Source organism: Arachis hypogaea, chromosome 14 (genome assembly GCF_003086295.3).
Source record: "Arachis hypogaea cultivar Tifrunner chromosome 14, arahy.Tifrunner.gnm2.J5K5, whole genome shotgun sequence".
NCBI classification, from domain to species: Eukaryota; Viridiplantae; Streptophyta; class Magnoliopsida; order Fabales; family Fabaceae; genus Arachis; species Arachis hypogaea.
The window spans coordinates 44,084,617-44,092,483 of record NC_092049.1 but is presented as its reverse complement, the minus strand read 5'-3'; the positions used below and the strand labels follow the sequence as shown (position 1 = coordinate 44,092,483).

General features: G+C 35.2%; 1 non-coding gene across 1 annotated transcript; it reads right to left on the bottom strand.

Annotated features, from left to right (window-relative positions):
* Positions 1 to 6,301: 6,301 nt before the first annotated feature.
* LOC112745344 (small nucleolar RNA R71) lies at positions 6,302 to 6,409 on the bottom strand. Its single transcript, XR_003173278.1, has one exon. It is a non-coding gene; the product is annotated as a small nucleolar RNA R71 (small nucleolar RNA).
* Positions 6,410 to 7,867: the final 1,458 nt, after the last annotated feature.

Here is a 7,867-nt window from a genome sequence, read left to right as displayed (position 1 = left end):
TGAAGATGCCATGCCAGAACTGGATGCACTAGACGAGCAGGAGGAGATGCTGACCACCCCCAAAGTGGAAGATGGACCTCCTAAACTCGAGCTTAAGCTTTTGCCACCGTCCTTAAAGTATATGTTCTTAGGAGATGTGACACATATCCAGTCATCATAAGCTCTATCCTCGAGCAGTAGGAAGAAGAGCGCTAATTCAAGTGCTGAAGGCCTACAAGACAGCTATCGGATGGATCATAAGTGACTTAAAAGGAATCAGTCTAACTCGATGTATGCACAAAATCAGACTTGAAGATGATGCTAAACCCGTGGTACAACCACATAGGTGACTGAATCCAGCTATGAAGGAGGTGGTCCAAAAAGAGGTTACAAAGATGTGGGAGGCTGGGATTATATACCCCATTTCAGATAGTCCTTGGGTAAGCTCTGTACAAGTGGTTTCCAAGAAAGGCGGGATGACAGTGATCCACAATGAAAAGAACGAGTTGATTCCTACAAGAACTATCACAGGATGACGTATGTGCATTGATTATAGGAGACTTAACAACACCACAAGAAAGGACCATTTTTCCTTTACCTTTCATCGACCAGATGCTGGAGAGGCTGGCTGGCCATGCATTTTACTACTTCTTGGATGGCTACTCAAGCTACAATCAAATTGTAGTAGATCCTCAGGACCAAGAAAAGACAACGTTCACATGCCCATATCGAGTGTTTGTCTATAGAAGGATGCCGTTTGGCCTCTACAAAGCACCAGCAACCTTACAAATATGTATTCTCCCCATCTTCTCAGATATGGTAGAAAAATTCTTGGAGGTATTTATGGATGACTTCTCTGTTTTTGGTGATTCCTTTGACTCTTGCCTTCACCATGTAGCTCTGGTGCTGAATCGATGCCAAGAAACAAACCTGGTTTTAAATTGGGAGAAATGCTATTTTATGGTTACTGAAGGGATTGTTCTTGGGCACAGAATTTCAAACAAGGGAATAGAAGTTGATCAAGTTAAGGTAGAAATAATTGAAAAATTATCACCACCTACTAATGTCAAGGCCATCAGAAGCTTCTTAGGCCATATAGGTTCTTCCTGAGGAAGCCAGGAATACTGGCAGTTTTGCTGTACTAGAGTAATAAGTTGATGGTTCAATTCAAAGCTACTTGTTCTGATGTGAGGTATGCTAATACTTCTTCCATAGAAGTCAGCAGTAGGATTTATATAAGATACCAGAGTTCTTCTGAACTTTTCATTCCCATTTGGATTCATGATGGAGAAAAGTAGAAGATGAAGCAGGGTAGAAGAGGAGGAAGAAGAAATAAGAATAGAAGAAGAAATAGAAGTAGAAGAGATGAATAAGAATAAAAATATTTTTATTTTTATTTTATTTATTTATTTCATCCGAAATTAAATTTAATTAATTAAAAAGAATTTAAATTTTAATTATTAAATTTCAAAATTAGAAGAGAGAGAAGAAGAAGAGAATTTTCGAAAATTAGAGAGAAGAAGTTAGGAAGTTTTGAGAGAGGAGAGATAGAAGATAAGTAACTAATTAAAAAGAGATTTTAATTTAAGAATTGAAATTTGAAAATTAAAATTTATTTTTTGAAATTTGAAATTGAAAATTGAATTTTAAAATTTGAATTTTAAATTTTGAAATTTGAATTTAAATTTTGAAAGTTGAAATTTGAAATTAGAAAAAGATAAGATAAGATAGAAAATCAAAAAGATTTGAACAAGATTTTAAAAAGATAAGATTTTGAAATTTGATTTTGAAAAAGATTTAATTTTAAAAATTGAAAATTTAAATTTAAATTTTGGATTTTGAAATTGAATTTTTAAATTTTAAATTTAAATTTTTTATTTTTCAAAAGTTGAAATTTGAAATTAGAAAAAGATAAGATAAGATAGGAAATCAAAAAGATTTGACAAAGATTTTAAAAAGATAAAATTTTGAAATTTGATAAGGATATGATTTTTGAAAAAGATATGATTTTTTATTTTGAAAAGATTTGATTTTTGAAAATTGAAAACTAAGATAAGATAAGAAAAAAATTTAAAATTGAAATCTGAATTTTTAGTTTAAAATTTCGAAAATTACTTAAAAGATAAGATAGCAAATATAATTTTTTTATTTTTGAATTTAATGAGGAAAGAGAAAAACAAGTAAAAAGACTCAAGACTTAAAATTTTTTTGATCTAGCACCCTTAATTTTCGAAAATTTTGGAGGGAAACTGATGAGCGGATAATTTATACGCTTTTTGGCATTGTTTTTAGTATGTTTTTAGTAGGATCTAGTTACTTTTAGGGATGTTTTTATTAGTTTTTATGCTAAATTCACATTTCTGGACTTTACTATGAGTTTGTGTGTTTTTCTGTGATTTCAGGTATTTTCTGGCTGAAATTGAGGGACTTGAGCAAAAATCAGATTCAGAGGTAGAAGAAGGACTGCTGATGCTGTTGGATTCTGATCTCCCTGCACTCAAAGTGGATTTTCTGGAGCTACAAAACTCAAAATGGCATGCCTCTAATTGCGTTGGAAAGTAGACATCCAGGGCTTTCCAGCAATATATAATAGTTTATACTTTGGCTGTGTTTAGACGACGCAAAAGAGCGTTGAACGCCAGTTCTACGCTGCAGTCTGGAGTTAAACGCCAAAAACACGTTACAAGCCAGAGTTGAACGCCAGAAATACGTTACAAACTGGCGTTCAACTCCAAGAATGACCTCTCCACGTGGAAACTTCAAGCTCAGCCCAAGCACACACCAAGTGGGCCCCAGAAGTGGATTTATGCATCAATTACTTACTTCTGTAAACCCTAGTAACTAGTTTAGTATAAATAGGACTTTTTACTATTGTATTTGACATCCTGGATTGTATATTTGATCCTGTGATCACGTTATGGGGGCTGGCCATTCGGCCATGCCTGAACCTTTCACTTATGTATTTTCAAACGGTAGAGTTTCTACACTCCATAGATTAAGGTGTGGAGCTCTGCTGTTCCTCATGAATTAATGCAAAGTACTACTGTTTTTCTATTCAATTCAACTTATTCCGCTTCTAAGATATTCATTCGCACTTCAACATGAATGTGATGAACGTGACAATCATCATCATTCCCTATGATCGCGTGCCTAACAACCACTTCCGTTCTACCTTAGATTGAATGAGTATCTCTTGGATCTCTTAATCAGAATCTTCGTGGTATAAGCTAGATTGATGGCGGCATTCATGAGAGTCCGGAAAGTCTAAACCTTGTCTGTGGTATTCCGAGTAGGACTCTGGGATTGAATGACTGTGACGAACTTCAAACTCGCGAGTGCTGGGCGTAGTGACAGACGCAAAAGGAGGGTGAATCCTATTCCAGTATGATCGAGAACCTCAGATGATTAGCCGTGCTGTGACAGAGCATTTGGACCATTTTCACAAGAGGATAGGATGCAGCCTTTGACCACGGTGATGCCTCCAGATGATTAGCCATGCAGTGACAGCGCATCGGACCATTTTCCAGAGAGGATGAAAAGTAGCCATTGACAATGGTGATGTCCTTACATAAAGCCAGCCATGGAAAGGAGTAGGACTGATTGGATGAAGACAGCAGGAAAGTAGAAGTTCAGAGGGACAAAAGCATCTCTATACCTTTATCTGAAATTCTCACCAATGATATACATAAGTATTTCTATCTTTATTTTCTGTTTATTTATTATTATTTTCAAAAACTCCATAATCAATTATTATCCGCCTGACTGAGATTTACAAGATGACCATAGCTTGCTTCATACCAACAATCTCCGTGGGATCGACCCTTACTCACATAAGGTTTATTACTTGGACGACCCAGTGCACTTGCTGGTTAGTTGTATCGAAGTTGTGAATGAAAAACGATTTATTAAGATGTGCGTACAGAGTTTTTGGCACCGTTGCCTGAGATCACAATTTTGTGCACCAAGTTTTTGGCGCCGTTGCCGGGGATTGTTCGAGTTTGGACAACTGACGGTTCATCCTGTTGCTCAGATTAGGTAATTTTCCTCTTATTTTATTTTCAAAAAGTTTTCAAAAAAAAATTTTTCAAAAATTTTCCCTTTGTTTTCGAAAATTATTTAAGAAGTTTTTTTAGAATGAATTCTAGAGTTTCATGGTAACATGTTGAATCCTATTTGGCTGTAAAGCCATATCCAAACTGCTTTGGGATTGGTCTTCAACTAATCACTTCAATGCATCTAATAGCATACTAAAGCTTGGCTGGCTATTAAGCCATGCCTAACCCTCAGATTGGAGCTTTAGACTAAGAGTACAAGATTCCTGGAATTCATATTAAAAATTTTGCAATTGTTATTTTTCTTTCACAAATTTATTTTCGAAAAATACTAAAAAAAAAAAATTAGAAAATCAAAAAAATCAAAAATATTTTGTGTTTCTTGTTTGAGTCTTGAGTCAATTTCAAGTTTGGTGTCAATTGCATGTTCATCTTGCATTTTTCGAAAAATTCATGCATTCATAGTGTTCTTCATAATCTTCAAGTTGTTCTTGGTAAATCTTCTTGTTTGATCTTGATGTTTTCTTATTTTGTGTCTTTTCTTGTTTCTCATGTGCATTTTTGCATCCATAGAGTCTAAGCATCAAATATTTCTAAGTTTGGTGTCTTGCCTGTTTTCTTTGCATCAAAAATTTTTCAAAAATATGTTTTTGATGTTCATCATGATCTTCAAAGTGTTCTTGGTGTTCATCTTGACATTCATAGCATTCTTGCATGCATTCATTGTTTTGATCCAAAATTTTCATGCATTGAGTCTTTTTCATGTTTTTTCTCTTTCATCATTAAAAATTCAAAAAAAAATCAAAAAAAAATATCTTTCCCTTTTTCTCTCTTAAAATTTCGAAAATTAGATTTGACTTTTTCAAAACTTTTTAAAATTTAGTTGTTTCTTATGAGTCAAATCAAATTTTCAATTTAAAAATCTTATCTTTTTCAAAAATCAAATCTCTTTCATTTTTCTTATTTATTTTTGAAAATTATAAAAATATTTTTCAAAAATCTTTTTCTTATCTTTATCACATAATTTTCGAAAATAATATCATCAATTAATGTTTTGATTCAAAAATTTCAAGTTTGTTACTTACTTGTTAAGAAAGATTCAAACTTTAAGTTCTAGAATCATATCTTGTGATTTCTTGTGAATCAAGTCATTAATTGTGATTCTAAAAATCAAATCTTTTTCAAAAACTAATTTTAATCATATCTTTTCAAAAATATCTTCTTATCTTATCTTTTTCAAAAATTTGATTTTAAAATATCTTTTCTAACTTCTTATCTTCTTATCTTTTCAAAAATTGATTTTCAAAATTTGTTGCAACTAACTAACTAACTTTTTGTTTGTTTCTTATCTTTTTCAAAACTACCTAACTAACTCTCTCCCTCTAATTTTCGAAAATATCTCCCTCTTTTTCAAAAATCCTTTTTAATTAACTAATTATTTTAATTTTTGATTTTAATTTTCGAAAATTACTAACCTTTTTCAAAATCAATTTTCGAAAATCACTAACTCTTTTTCAAAAAAATAATTTTCGAAAATTCTCTCCTTCTCATCTCCTTCTATTTATTTATTTATTTACTAACATCTCTTCCTCACTCACCAAAAATCCGAACTCTCTCTCTCTCTCTGAGTTCAGATTTTCTCTTCTTCTTTTCTTCTACTCACATAAGGGAACCTCTATACTTGGGTAAAAAGGATCCCTATTATTATTATTATTTTTCTGTTCCCTCTTTTTCATATGAGCAAGAGCAAGGACAAGAATATTCTTGTTGAAGCAGATCCAGAACCTGAAAGGACTCTGAAGAGGAAACTAAGAGAAGCTAAATTACAACAACCCAGCAAGGACCTCTCAGAAATTTTTGAGCAAGAAGAGGAGATGGCAGCCGAAAATAATAATAATGCAAGGAGGATGCTTGGTGACTTTACTGCACCTAATTCCAATTTACATGGAAGAAGCATCTCCATCCCCACCATTGGAGCAAATAATTTTGAGCTGAAACCTCAATTAGTTTCTCTGATGCAGCAGAACTGCAAGTTCCAAGGACTTCCATCTGAAGATCCTTTTCAGTTCTTAACTGAATTTTTGCAGATCTGTGATACTGTTAAGACTAATTGAGTAGATCTTGAAGTCTACAGGCTCATGCTTTTCCCTTTTGCTGTAAGAGACAGAGCTAGAGTATGGTTGGACTCTCAACCCAAAGATAGCCTAAACTCTTGGGATAAGCTGGTCACGGCTTTCTTAGCCAAGTTCTTTCCTCCTCAAAAGCTGAGCAAGCTTAGAGTGGATGTTCAAACCTTCAGACAGAAAGAAGGTGAATCCCTCTATGAAGCTTGGGAGAGATACAAGCAACTGACCAAAAAGTGTCCTTCTGACATGCTTTCAGAATGGACCATCCTGGATATATTCTATGATGGTCTGTCTGAGTTATCTAAGATGTCATTGGATACTTCTGCAGGTCAATCCATTCACCTAAAGAAAACGCCTGCAGAAGCTCAAGAACTCATTGACATGGTTGCTAATAACTAGTTCATGTACACTTCTGAGAGGAATCCTGTGAGTAATGGGACACCTCAGAAGAAGGGAGTTCTTGAAATTGATACTCTGAATGCCATATTGGCTCAGAACAAAATATTGACCCAGCAAGTCAATTTGATTTCTCAGAGTCTGAATGGAATGCAAGCTGCATCCAACAGTACTCAAGAGGCATCTGCTGAAGAAGAAGCTTATGATCCTGAAAACTCTACAATAGCAGAGGTGAATTACATGGGTGAACCATATGGAAACACCTATAATCCCTCATGGAAGGATCAAAAGCCTCAACAAGGCTTTAATAATGGTGGAAGAAACAGGTTTAGCAATAGCAAGCCTTTTCCATCATCCACTCAGCAATAGACAGAGAACTCTGAACAAAATATCTCTAATTTAGCAAACTTAGTCTCTGATCTGTCCAAGGCCACTGTGAGTTTCATGAATGAAACAAGGTCCTCCGTTAGAAATTTGGAAGCACAAGTGGGCCAGCTGAGTAAAAGAATCACTGAAACCCCTCCTAGTACTCTCCCAAGCAATACAGAAGAGAATCCAAAAGGAGAATGCAAGGCCATTGAATTGATTACCATGGCCGAACCTGGGAGGAAGGTTGAGGACGTAAATCCCAGTGAGGAAGACCTCCTGGGACGTCCAGTGTTCAATAAGGAGTTTCCCTCTGAGGAACCAAAGGACTCTGAGGCTCATCTAGAGACCATAGAGATTCCATTGAACCTCCTTATGCCGTTCATGAGCTCTGATGAGTCTTCTTCTTCTGAAAAGAATGAGGATGTTACTGAAGAGTAAGTTGCCAAGTTCCTTGGCGCAATCATAAAGCGGAATGCCAATTTATTTGGTAAAGAGACTTGGGGAGATGAACCTCCCCTGTTCACCAATGAACTAAATGCATTGGATCAACTGAGATTGCCTCAGATGAAACAGGATCTTAGAAAGTTCCTAATACCTTGTACCATAGGCACCATGACCTTTGAGAAGGCTCTATGTGACCTGGGGTCAGGAATAAACCTCATGCCACTCTCTGTAATGGAGAAATTGGGAATTTTTGAGGTACAAGCTGCTAAAATCTCATAAGAGATGGCAGACAAATCCAGAAAACAGGCTTATGGACAAGTAGAGGACATCCTTCTGTAAACATGGAAAAGAGGCACAGTAAGCTTCTCTCAAAATAGAGTCAACCAAAGCCCCCACAGTCAAACTCTAAGTTTGGTGTTGGGAGGCCACAACCAAACTCTAAGTTTGGTGTTGAACTCCCATATTCAAACTCTAAGTTTGGTGTTGGGGAGTCTCAACAAT